Genomic DNA, 14,530 nt, shown 5'->3' on the forward strand with positions numbered 1-14,530 from the left:
CTTAACAGGGGACGACGAGCAAGGACGAGAGCTCGGTAGAGTCTAGCCTAGACTGGTTTCTTTGGTTTTGTAATGGTTCTCGCCCTAATGCTCGGCGGGCTGGATGTATGGTGAATTGAGAACCTTTGTATATTCGATATTTGTACTCCCTTTTGAGATAGCAATGTATATAAGTTTTGCGTTAAGTTTTGGATTGTCGTTATATTTATTCCTGTGTTTTATTTCGATTTTAATTGAGGATCGAAGTGAACGACTGAGTCCCGGCGAGAGTTGGGCAGGCGGTCCGCCGAACCCTCTGGTTCGCCTTAGGGGGAGGTGGGGCTGTCACATCAGGCACTTAAGGAGACTTTCAAGAGGATCTCACAAGGGACGCCTAAATACGTGATTGTGCACCATTCTTATTTTGACTAGGTGAGTGTCAAGTGCATGACTTGATGTATTTACTTGATCTATCTTGCTCATATGTGTGAATATTACTTAATGAGACGAGTGTGTACTTTATCGCACTCGCTCTCCTTTACTCGAACTTTACTTGCATTAAACTTGATTTTCAAAGTTGATTGGAGTGAATCTCATCGGTAAAATATACCTGTTTTCGTGTGCATGTCGTGTTATCGTACGTGTCGTGATATCGAGTGGAGTGAACCTCCTTGACTTATGGGAACGGCCAATTCTCTTAACCAATCTTGCAACTCGAGTTGGCATGGGCTTGGTCGAGAAGCTTGATGAACCAAGAGAATAACAAAACAAAACTTAATCTTTTGAGATCTTGTTCGGCATACTCGGCGAGTATCGCCCTTTTCGTGCGTGTTTGGTTATGGATCCGAGAGGGTGGAATGATGGATGGAGAAAGTAATAAGTGAAGTTTCTACGGACATAATACCTACCCGAATGATGGAGTGTCATCACGAGGGGGTATCGGGTCGAGCCGTGGCGAAGCAAGTGGAAATTAGCTCCTGAAAGCTCTTGTATCCTACTCAAGTATGTTTAATTGTTAATCATGAATTACTTGACTTTTTAGCTTTATTTATGGTATAAATGTTATTGTTACTTGAACTACGTGCTTGCATGACTTTCTTGGCCTCACTGAGCATTGGCTCATCCTATTAGTTTCTTTTCCTTAACAGGAACTGGAATGGAAGAAGTTAAGGAAATGCCGACTTGAGGCACTTTTGTATTAATGTTTTGATTGTAATCTATTATACTCTTTTGGATGTTGTATATTTTGGGGAAAGTGATTGTAAGTTTGAAATTGTGATGTAAGATTGAATATTTATGTATAGAAATGACTTCGTACCTTTATTCCGATTTTCATTGTTAGTATTAGACTTCAAGTTTGAATTGGAATTGTCTCGAATCCTGGTGAGAGCTGGGCAGGTGTTCCACGGATACCCTTGGGTTCGCCCTTAGGAGAAGTGAGGCGTCACATGGTCGATGTATTTTCTTTTGTAATTAGTGCAAATTTCACGGAATAGAATATTATATTTTATCAAAAAAAATAAAAAACTTTCGTCCACCATTACTAATCATCAACTTAAATACTAATTATCTTTTGCCGGAAGAGTCCTTGCAACATCTATTTATTTCGGGACCGATAGCTGAGGAGGTATGGTATTACTTCCTAAGGAAATTTGGCATTCTGGATTCTACATGCCCATCGGTGTTCTCCATGCTCCTCTCTTGGTTCCTTTCAATGCCAATACCGGTAGGGGATCATATTAGATTGGTGGTTCCATTGCTAGTACTATGATTTCTGTGAAAAGTGAGAAATAGAGCTCATTATGATGGGGTGCGTGTTATAGATAGTGAGCTTGATTTCTGTTGAACGGTTGGGGAGGGCTGGAAAATTTACTATTTCCCACTTTCGGGGAGATCGGGATGACCCATGGGCTATATTGGCTATTCGGCACCAAGGGAGGAAGTGCAGCGTTGCAATTTCTTGGGAAAAGCTTATGGCTCAAGTTTTTAAATTGTGTGACACCCCAACTTTTAAGATGCTATTGTTTTACGGTTTCTTTAGTTCATTTTATTTTAAAAACATTATTTTGTTTCAGGGAAGATACTAAAGTTATTTCTTTGGGTTTGATTTAAAATCTTATGTTGTTTTAAAAGACTAGAAACCCTACAATTTTAATCAAAAAAACCTAGTTTACTTGTGACTATGTTTAAATCCCTCATATTTGACTCAAAACCCTAATTTTATTCTATGGAATTGTGAAATTCATCACATTTTTCTTAAAATTCTTTTTATTTGGAATTATTCATTGAATATGGCCCTACTACCCAATCATCCCTCAATAAGTGCAAATAGACCTAAAAAGTAGGGTTTCACTTTTGGATTTAAGATTGGAGCAAAATTAGGGTTCTTGGTTCTTCATTCTGTCCGAAATTTTAGGTCCTAGATAGAGGCCGAATTGGCCTTTTCTTAAAACATGAAAGTTGTAGGGAATGACATTTTAGAGGTTCCTACAAAGTTTCAGGACAATCGGAGTAGCGTAGAATGATAAAAGTCAAAATTACCCTTGCTGTCCTGTTTCTACCCGAACCTGAGAACTGCGATTGTAATTGGTTATTTTGGTTTGGACTGTTTCAGAATTGGTTGTTGAGGCCTTCTGATATAATTTAGCCTTGTTTCTTAGCTTTCAGCTAATTTTGGACTTTCTGGATTTGGACTTATGTAGGCTGTTTTATGATGTTTGTACTAGATTACGGTTTGTGAACCTGTTTTGCGATTCTGGTGTAGTATGTTACATTTTTGACGTAGTTACACTCGAAATTTGACTGAGTGGCCTTCTTCAACATTGTAGCCTCTTAAGTCCTGAATATGCCTGTAAAATTTCAGGTCAAAAGGATTAGTGTATCATGAGTTATAGATGAAATACTCAAGCCTGTTTTGAACATCAGGTTCTGTGCGTTTTTAGTTTAGCTTCTGTCCGTGACTTTTTCGGTTTTGATCCCGTACGATCTGGGTTTTGACTCCTTCATAAGAAATGTAGATCTTGGTTTTGGCTTCGAAACGGTATAAAGTGAATCGAAATCCGAGTTCCGTAGCTCCTGTTATGACCATGAGTAGTGTAGAATGAGAAAAGTCGAAATTACTATTGCTGTTCTGGTTTTACCCGAATGTAAGAATTGCGCCTGTAATTGGTTGTCATGGCTGGAATTGCTTCCGAATTGGTTGTTGAGGTCTTCTGATGAAATGTAATCCTGTTTCTTAGCTTTCAGCTGGTTCTATTTTTGTGATTCTGGTATAGTATCTTGCATTTTTGACCTGGTTACACTCGAAATTGGGTTGAGTGACCTTCTGCAATATTGTATCCCTATCTCTTAGCTTCGAAACAGTGGGTCTTGTACCTTCATCCGACAATCGTAGTACCTTTGGTGCCATTACCGCAAAATGACGTCAAAACTGTTTTTCTGGTTTTGAGCTAAACTTTCATTTCCGGACTTTTCCCTAGCTTGACTTGTACTAGTACTACTTGGAGCTTGCTGAATGGTTATTGGATGAACTTGTTGTTATGTGTGTACCTTTGGGTTGGAATGAGGAAATAATGAAGCCGTGATGGCTGGAAAAGTAAGCAAATTCAGGGGAAGTGCTGTCCGAACTTTGAAAGGACTTGATTGCATTGAGTTTGTGATCTAAGACTTGGGTTTGAGCAAGGCAATGTTATATGATGGATGATTTCTGAGCCATTGAGGTGAGTGACCCCAAACTATTGTTAAAGCTTCTTATGAAATGTTTCTTGCATTATTTACTCGACTGCATCTCATGCGTGCTTGCATGTGAATTCATGATATGAGTTTGGCTTCAATGAGTTCTTGGGGAGTCTTGTGCTGGACACCAACGTCTCCATCTCTGTTTACTTGGACCAAATGGCTCCGGAGCTCAAAAAGGGGCTCCCTCTTAATGTTAATGTTAATGTTAATGTTAAATGATCTATTTGAGCGTTGGGTGTTCAAGTGCTATGACTTCACTGGCTCACGAGAGCAATAAATGGACATTTGTTCTTTGAATCATGACATCATCGAAAGGATCGAAATGCAATATTGTGAAATATATTTGATTACTGATTTTACTGGTTACTCGCTGAGCTTCTAGCTCACCCCAAAAATGTTTTATTCCCCTCCACAGGGCTCGAGTCGAAGGAAACGTTTGTATTAAAGTTCTCCGTGTGAATGGTTGGTATCAAGGATCAGAGTGGCGCAGCGGAAGCGTGGACGCTTCGCTTTTGATATGTAATTATTGGAGAATTTGATGTAATATTTGAGTTTTTTCTTGTAATTCATTTGAGGACTTTAGTGAACGACTGAGTCCCGGCGAGAGCCGGGCAGGCGGCCCGCCAAACCCTCTGGTTCGCCTTAAGGGGAGGTGGGGTCGTCACAAATTGAACATGGATGCAAGTGCGGTTCAAAGGCAGGCTTATGGGGGTGGCCTTCTTAGGGACTCGTATGATCGAGTGGTTTTTGCGCTTTTATAAGGAGTTTGGCGAGAAAGATGTGTTGGAGGCAGAAAGTCTGGCGTTGTGTCCAACAATTCACATAGAAAGGATATTAGTGGAGGTCGACTCGAAAGGGTTGGTCTAATTGATTCAATCTAGGAAGATGGCAAAGCAGCCTTTATGTAATACACTGCACAAGATACGGGCTTTGTTATCTTCTATATCAGCTTTAGTGTCTCACCTCTTTTGCGAGGCTAATTTGTCAGCAGATAGAATAGTAAATTTGCAGCTATCGAGGGACTGTTATTGCACGTCTGCTCAGCAATTCCCGGCATCTGTAAGGGCATCTGCAGTGCTGGATCCTAGGGGGATGTCGTCCATACGCTTTCAGAATCTTGACAAAAGATAATTTAATTGTAGTCCCCAAATGCAAGATGCATTTCTCTTGAGCTCTTTGTACCCCTTATTTGAGTAACTAATAAAATAAAGGGCTGGCATCCCCACCCCATGTACGGGGTTTGCCAAAAAAAAAAAACACTTAAACACTAATGCAACTTTCGCGCAGTACTCTGACTAGGTCATATAATGTGAGAACCCGAAAATTTTCTTATTTTCCAGCCATTATTTTAATTCCGTGCATACATTTTCTATACTTTTCTTTATTATATTAATTTTCTAGTTATTTTTATAACGGAATTAAGTTTTCAAGACATTTTTTCGGTATAAGTTAGTTCATGTGACATGAGTAGCGTATATTGGACGTGGGACCCGCTAGTGCGGTACGTGCAATAATTTTTGGCAACTAGTTGGAGTTATGTGTTAAGGGATATTATTTTATAAGGATCTAGAAGACAATGAGAGCTTGGCTAGGTAATTAATCATTGGTAAGGAAGATGATAGGTAATTATAACGGTTGGGTGGTTAGTAGATTAGTGAGGTGTAATTAAACTTGTGGATTACATTAAGTTGGTGATCTATGGAGTTAATTGCAAAGATTAGAAGTTGTTGGGGCCATAGTGTGAGGATTAGTAAAGTAAGTGTACTAGTAATCTAAGAGCTTCTAGGGTTTTCCTAAGCTCAATTTTGATTGGTGGAAAAAAAGTATACTTTGACCATTCGCTTAAATATCTTCTAAATTAGTAAATCAAAGGAAAAACAAAGCCAAAACTAAGAGGAAAAAGAGAGAGAGGGCCGAGAGCATCTTGTGAAGTTCAAGAGAAAAGTTTCAACTTTGAATTCTTGATTTCTTGCTCACTTTTGCAAACTAACCGATAGATTCACCAAATAATCCATAGAAATTGCTTAGGAAGGTGGATTGCTATCTTGGAGTGGAGGGTTTTGGTGGTTCAAGCTTCCTAGGGGTTGTTGCGCTTCTCCAATTTTAGGTAAGGTTGGTATTAGTTCATGGTTGTGCTACTTATTGGTTTACAAGTGAAAGTTATGGCCTGTTTAGGTAGCTTTCATGATTTTAGTAGTGGTTATAGTAAATTCCAGCCTTCTAGTGTAATTTTCAGCTTTGGTTGTTGAAATGGATGGTTGTTCTTGGTGTTCATGTTGTGGTAATGCTTATGCTTAGTGTATGGAAGTGAATTCATGGTTAAAAATTGTTGGGTTTGTAGCATATAAAATTTCGGTCAACAAGAAAAGTGATTTGTAAGAATTGATTTCCAGTTTTAATGCTGAAATTGTCATGTTTCTACCGTGTCTTTTAGTCCATGTTAGAGGCCGAATCAGCCTTAGATCAAAACATTAAAGTTGTAGGATATGATGTTTTATAGCCGCCTACAAAATTTCACCTCAATCCGAGCGTTGTAGCACATGAAAAGACAAAATTACCCTTGCTAGCATAGGTATAGTTTTGTGGACAGTTTTGACATTTCCTCATTTTGGCTGCATTTTTTACACATTGATCTGTATCAAATTAGCCTTTGGCCAAAACATGAAACTTTTATCCCTATGTTTCAGCTTTCCAACGCATCCAAAAACACCTCAAACGGAATTGTGTAGCCTGAGTTATTGTCATTTGAATTTAGTACTGACAACCGTACTGACAAGGTCCTTCTGGTTCTGTAATCTGTACTTTTGACCTAGATCAATTGTGAACTGGATTGAGTAATCCTCATAAAAGTTGTATCCCTCTGTCTTAGCTTCAAGACGCTACCTAGTACAACTTGATTGGATAACCACATCTCTAGTTATGGTCAAAACCGTACAACCCATTTTTATACCGTTTTCATTTCCGCGCACGTGCACATGCATTTCTTTGTCGTTTTTGCTGTCTTGGCCATTTTAGTCCTTACTTCCATTTGTGATGGTCGATTGACTGATAGTTGAGTATAATCTTGTGTCATAGGCAGTGACGAATCGGACTGAGTTGATGAACCCGTATAAAGTGCCTTGATTTGCGCGCTAACTATTTTGAGTGAGTAATTGGGTTGGTTTATATGATAAATTGTCGATGTGATTTGTATATGTTGAATGGGCACTTAGACGAGAGTGTACTTTTTCTCACTCGACCTAAGCCCATTCTCTGTTGTTGACTCAATATGTGAGAATGCATGCTTGGTGCTGAGTAACACCTTTTTGTTGTGTGCTGTTGGGGTGAGTACTTTGCTAAGTACATTGTTGAGAGATATCATCTATTGAGAGATTGGATATCTCAGGGCTTGGTTTCAGCCCCGTTCTAAAGATAGACGATCTATTCGAGCCAGTCGGGGTTTGATCGAAATTAGTTCCATACTAACCTTGGGATTTCATTCTTTGTTAAAGCTTTGTTTAAAGCTAAGTGATTTATTTCGCTCGAGCTGCTGTGTGCTGTTGATTGGCCAGCGGGGGTTGATAAGGTAAACGGGAAAAGTAAGTGGAGTCTACGGACCATGAGTATTTTGATTGACGGAGTGTCAACAGGCGTTCAAGCTCGGGGAATTGAACTGGCTTTGAAGCCACCCGTATTCTACCATTGTGATGTTATATTTCTATCTATTGATGTGAAATATCTTGCTTTACATGTTTATTTGGATGTGATTTTACGTTTTTATCCCCGATTATTCACTAAGCATATAGCTTACCCCATTCCATTTATTTTCCTTAGCAGGGGGTACGAGCGAGGCGTGAGACTTGTATAAAGTAGTCTAGTTTTGAATTTTGAATGGTACTCGCGCTAGCACTCAATTAGGGTTGATTGGACTTGGATTGTAAACACGTTAATGTATTTGGACGTGTATAAGCCTTATAGCTGGATCTGAGTATCAATGTATATATTAAGTTTGAACTTATTATGTTACTTATTTGCTATGAATGTAAGTTATTTTCTCGAGTTTCGAGTGAGTGAGTCCTGGCGAGAGCTGGGTAGGCGACCCACCGAACCCTGAGGTACGCCCTAGGGGGAGGTGGGGCCATCACAAATGGTATCAAAGCTCCTATCGAGTTCGAGCCGGGAGAGGGTTCTCGGATTGTGGGGATTGACTTATTAAGTGTGAAACAAATGTCTATTGTTGGGGACCTTAGATATGTATGTTGGGTAGAAATCTCAAAAGTGATTGATTTTCTCTTGAGCGTAGCTAACTCGAGTGGGGAATGATCATATTTTCGGATTCTTGTACCCGAATACCAAAGATTGATACCTTTATGATAAGTTGATAACCCGAGTAATATGAGGATAAGTCTGGATGCCGAAAGCCAAGGCATGGGGAATGCGAATAGTCTGGATCTTGAATACATTGAAGCTATTAGTGAGAATTAGGACCCTTAATATGCAAGTATAAAACCTGGTTGTACTTTTCGAGTTTGGATTAAGTGTAGTGCTTGAGCAATAGCTGGGGTTAATGTCGCATAGAATATGTGAATTGTTATGATATGTATATAAAGGAAGTATGATCCGTATATAAAGGAGGCTTTGGCGGCAGCACCAATTAATACTTTTACGGAGGTTTTGGAGAAAACCCAGAGAATATAAATTGCTAGGGCACAAGTGAGGGTTTTTCATGCAAAAAGGAGAGGTGTGCCTGGTGGAAGTCAAGGGCAGAGACAAGATGATCTAGATATGTCACCCTCTAAGATGGGTCGAGGAGATAGTGGTGAGGAAATTTCGGGGACACTTAAGGAAATTAATTCAAGAGGGGCCTCAGGTGGAAGAGAGCAAGCAAGAGGTGTCTCGCAAGGAGGTTAGACCCCAGCCCTTCAAGTATCTTGTGGATACTGTGGGAAATCCAACCACACGGAAGATAATTGCGGGCGAAAGGCTCGAAGGTATCTACATTGTGGAAGTACTGAGCACCAGATCGCCAATTGTCCACTGATCAGTGATACTCAACCAGCCGACACATCAAACCCTAAACAACCGAATAAAGGAGGGGATAAATCCAGAGTGCCAGCTAGAGTATATGCCTTAGACCACCAAGGTACAATTCTTGTTTTCCCTTGTCTGGCTACATGTTTGGCTAATGGTGAGATTTGGGAGCTAAAGAATGACATGCAAGAAAAATACCCTAAGCTATTTACGGATATGTATGAATTTCGAGGACGAAATTCTCTAAAGAGGGAAAGAGTGTGAGAACCCAAAAATTTTCTTATTTTCTAGCCATTATTTTAATTCCGTGCATACATTTTCTATACTTTTCTTTATTATATTAATTTCCTAGTTTTTTTTATAAGGGAATTAAGTTTTCAAGATATTTTTCTGGTATAAGTTAGTTCATGTGACATGAGTAGCGTATATTGGACGTGGGAACCGCTAGTGCGGTAAGTGTGACAATTTTTGGCAACTAGTTGGAGTTCTGTGTTAAGGGATATTATTTTATAAGGTGCTAGAAGACAATGAGAGCTTGGCTTGGTAATTAATCATTGGTAAGCAAGATGATAGGTAATTATAACGGTTGGGTGGTTAGTAGATTAGTGAGATGTAATTAAGCTTGTGGATTACATTAAGTTGGTGATCTATGGAGTTAATTGCAAAGATTAGAAGTTGTTAGGGCCATAGTGTAAGGATCAGTAAAGTAAGTGTACTAGTAATCTAAGAGCTTCTAGGTTTTTCCTAAGTTCAATTTTGATTGGTGGAAAAAAAGTATACTTTGACCATTGACTTAAATATCTTCTAAGTTAGTAAATCAAAGGAAAAACAAAGCCAAAACTAAGAGAAAAAAGAGAGAGAGGGCCGAGAGCATCTTGTGAGGTTCAAGAGAAAAGTTTCAACTTTGGGTTCTTGATTTCTTACTCACTCTTGCAAACTAACCGATAGATTCACCAAATAATCCATAGAAATTGCTTAGGAAGGTGGATTGCTATCTTGGAGTGGAGGGTTTTGGTGGTTCAAGTTTCCTAGGGGTTGTTGTGCTTCTCCAATTTTAGGTAAGGTTGGTATTAGTTCATGGTTGTGCTACTTATTGGTTTACAAGTGAAAGTTATGGCTTGTTTAGGTAGCTTTCATGATTTTAGTAGTAGTTATAGTAAATTCCAGCTTTCTAGTGTAATTTTCAGCTTTGGTTGTTGAAATGGATGGTTGTTCTTGGTGTTTATATTGTGGTAATGCTTATGCATAGTGTATGGAAGTGAATTCATGGTTAAAAATTATTGGGTTTGTAGCATATAAAATTTCGGTCAGCGAGAAAGGTGATTTGTAAGAATTGATTTCCAGTTTTAATGCTGAAATTGTCCTGTTTCTGACTGTGTCTTTTAGTCCATGTTAGATGCCGAATCAGCCTTAGGTTAAAACATTAAAGTTGTAGCAAATAATATTCTATAGCTACCTGCAAAATTTCATTTCAATCCGAGCACTGTAGCACACGAAAAGATAAAATTACCTTTGCTACCATAGGTATAGTTTTGTGGACAGTTTTGACATTTCGTTATTTTGGCTGTATTTTTTTCACCTTGATCCGTATCAAATTAGCCTTTAGCCAAAACACAAAACTTTTAGCCCTATGTTTCAGCTTTCCAACTCATCCGAAAACACCTCAAACGGAATTGTGTAGTCTGAGTTATTGTCATTTGAATTCAGTACTGACAACCATACTGACAAGGTCTTTCTAGTTCTGTAATCTGTACTTTTGACCTAGATCAATTGTGAATTGGATTGAATTGTTTTCATGAAAGTTGTAGCCCTTTGTCTTAGTTTCAAGACGCTACCTAGTACACCTTAATCTGATACCACATCTCTAGTTATGGTCAAAATCGTGTAACCCATTTTTATACCGTTTTCATTTCCGTGCACGCGCACATGCATTTCTTTGCCCTTTTTGTCGTCTTGGCCATTTTAGTTCTTACTTCCATTTGTGATGGTCGGTTGACTGATAGTTGAGTATAATCTTCTGTCACAGGCAGTGACGAACCGGACGGAGTCGGTGGACCCGTATTGTTATTCTTGATTTTGATGATTACAAAGTACTTTGAAATGTTTATCTAATTCTCTTCAAATATAAGTGTTTTACTTTTTAGAAAATCAGGTACAAAGGTGTCAAGGAAAGAAAATCAATCAAAAGAAGAAGCAAAAATAGGGCACTCATGTCGGACGTCCGAAAGGATGAAGAACATCAAGAAGGAAACTCTGTCGGACGTTCGTGAGGAAGCATCGGACGTCCGGGAGGATCGGACACATGCTTCGGACGCACATCGATCGCGTTGGACGTCCAAAAAATTTCGCAAAGTTTTGATGACTCTCTGGACGACGTTCGGACGCAGAAGCTTTCGGATGATAAAATCCCATCGGACGTCCGAACGACAACTTGGCTGATTTTCGGACGATAGGATCGGACGATGATTAAGCTGTCGGACGTCCGACAGCCCCAACGGCTAGCTGACTCTTCTTCTGCCTTCTATCCGTTGGAAGCATTAATGAAACCCATTTTTGGTCCCCTTTAAATACAAATGATTCTGAACCAGGAAGGGACTTTTGCACACTTTGTTTACAAGATCTCAAGAGATATTTTAGCTAGAAAATAGTCTCCTGAGCAAGGTTTGTTCTCCAAGTAGTGTGAAGTTCTTGTAGCACTTCTCTTGTGTTTGAAATTTTCAATAGTGTAGCTTTGTTGAGGGTTTTCTGAGTGATAGTAAAACTTCCTAACTTGACTAAGTTAGGCTTGGGGCAAGAAGGAAGTGATCCATTCATTGTACATTAAGTTCATTATTTTTCATCAAAGAGAAGGTGCTCATCTTTGTGATTGGTCCTCAAGTTTGAGGTAGCTTGGTAGACAATCGGTTTGATACTCTATCTTATTCCTTTTAGTTAATAAAATTCTCATTGCCTATATACATTCTTATTTCTGATCAACATTGCTCTCTTCTTTAAATTTACTTGGCTGATCACTACTTTAAAAGAAGGTAAATTTTTTATTAAAGAAAAAGTGCATAAACTTAATAAAGTATTTTTAATCAACCTAATTCACCCCCCTCTTAGGTTGTCTTTGGGCCTTACAATTGGTATCAGAGATTGGTCTCCTAGAGATTAAGCTCAAGCGGCTTGGAGTAAAGATGACAACCAATCATGCCATGTTTGTTGAAGGGCAATCTGTCACTAGGTCTCCCATGTTTACTGGTTCCAATTATGTTAGTTGGAAAGAAAGAATGATTATCTTTTTGCAATCCATTGATATTGAGCTATGGTTTATTGTGCATAAAGGACCGCATGATGCTAACGTTCTTGATGCAGATACAGATTTGTTTCGGTCAAAAACAAGAGCTGAATTGAATGCTCAAGATAGAACCAATCTCACATTGAATGTGTTATTCTTGATTTTGATGATCACAAAGCACTTTGAAATGATTATCTAATTCTCTTCAAATATAAGTGTTTTGCTTTTTAGAGAATCAGGCACAAAGTTGTCAAGAAAAGAAAATCAACCAAAAGAAGAAGCAAAAACAGGGCACTCATGTCGGACGTCCGTAAGGAATCTGTAGGACGTCCGAAAGGATGAAGAACATCAAGAAGGAAATTCTGTCGGACGCTCGTGAGGAAGCATCGGACGTCCGGATGGATCGGACGCACTCCTCGGACGCACATCGATCGTGTCGGACGTCCTAAAAATTCCACAAAATGTTGATGACTCTCTGCCAACGTTCGAATGCAGAAGCTGGCGGACGATAAAATTCCATCGGCCGTCCGAACAACAACTTGACTGATTTTCGGACGATGGGATCGGACGATGACTAAGCTGTCGGACGTCCGACAGCCCCAACGGCTAGCTGACTCTTCATCTGCCTTCTATCCGTTGGAAGCATTAATGAAGCCCATTTTTGGTTCCCTTTAAATACAAACGATTCTGAATCAGAGAGGGACTTTTGCACACTTTGTTTACAAGATCTCAAGAGATATTTTAGCAAGAAAATAGTCTCCTAGGAAGGATTTGTTCTCTAAGAAGTGTGAAGTACTTGTAAGCTCTTCTCTTGTGTTTGAAATTTTCAATAGTGTAGCTTTGTTGAGGGTTATCTTAGTGATAGTAAAACTTCCTAGCTTGACTAAGAGAGGCTTGGGGCAAGGAGGAAGTGATCCCTCCATTGTACATTGAGTTGATTATTGTTCATCAAAGAGAAGGTGCTCATCTTTGTGATTGGTCTTCAAGTTTGAGGAAAGCTTTGTAGACAATCGGTTTGATACTCTATCTTATTCTTTTTGTTTAATAAAATTCTCATTGCTTATATATATATATCCTTATTTCTAATCAACAATTGTTCTCTTCTTTAAATTTACTTGATTGATCTCTACTAGAAAAGAAGGTAAATTTTTATTAAGTAAAAAGTGCATAAACTCAATTAAGTTTTTAATCAACCTAATTCACCCCCCTCTTAGGTTGTCTTTGGGCCTTACAATTGGTATCAGAGTTTGGTCTCCTAGAGATTAATCTCAAGCGGCTTGGAGTAAAGATGACAACTAATCATGCCATGTTTGTTGAGGGGCAATCTGTCACTAGGCCTCCCATGTTTAATGGTTCTAATTATGTTAGTTGGAAAGAAAGAATGATTATCTTTTTGCAATCCATTGATATTGAGTTATGGTTTATTGTGAATGAAGGACCGCATGATGCTAACATTCTTGATGCAGATACAGGTTTGTTTCGGCCTAAAACAAGAGTTGAGTTGAATGCTCAAAATAGAACCAATCTCACTTTGAATGCCAAAGTCATGAATGTTCTTTATAGTGCCTTAGACTCAAATGAATCAATTAGAGTACAAGGTTGTAAATCTGCTAAAGAAATGTGGGATAAGCTAAGAGAAATTCATGAGGGGAGTGACAACGTGAGAGAACAGAAAAAGTCTATCTTGGTCACAAAGTATGAATCATTTAAAATAGAACCCCTTGAGGATATTGACAAAATGTATTGCAGGTTCAATGACTTGATCAAAAATCTCGAGGTGTTAGGCAAAGAGTACACCTTGGGAGAGAAAAACAGGAAAATTCTCAATGCGTTGGGGAAAGAATGGGAAAGTAAAGTGACTGCAATAGAGGAGGCTAAGGATTTGAATTCTGTGCCTATTGAATCTCTCATTAACTCACTAACCTCCTATGAGTTGAAGTTGAAAACTAAAGTGCAGGAGGAAGAGGACGCGAGAGCAAAGAGAAACATAGCTCTAAAAGCAGCTCAAGGTGAAGATGATCCAACTCTGTTGGATGATGAAGACTCGGATGGTGATGACAACGATCTTGCTCTCATCACAAAAAGCTTCAAGAGAATCATGAATAAAAGGAAGTTTAGAAGGGGAGGACCTAGCAATCAATTCCAGAATCAGTCTTCAAACGCAAGAAACAAAGGAAAATAAGAATTCAACAAGAAACAATTTGACAAATGCTACGAATGTGGACAGCCTGGACACTACGCAAATGAATGCTCTCTGAAGAAAAAGAAAGATGGAAAAGCTGATCGAAAGTCAAGGTTCAACAACTTCCAGATTACATGGAATGAATGTAACTCCAAAGGTGAAGTTGAAGAAGAAGAAGAATCAGCTCAAATGGCCTTCATGGGTATTGGAGATAATAAGGTAACTTCCATACACTCTCAATCTGATAGTGATGATGAAGATGATGATGATCTTGAATCCTTTGTTGAAAAATTGCATAATGCCTTGAAGGAATCTTGTGATAAAAACAAGCAGCTAAAACAGAA

The sequence above is a fragment of the Coffea arabica genome, chromosome 10e, assembly GCF_036785885.1.
Source record: "Coffea arabica cultivar ET-39 chromosome 10e, Coffea Arabica ET-39 HiFi, whole genome shotgun sequence".
In the NCBI taxonomy this organism is placed as follows: domain Eukaryota; kingdom Viridiplantae; phylum Streptophyta; class Magnoliopsida; order Gentianales; family Rubiaceae; genus Coffea; species Coffea arabica.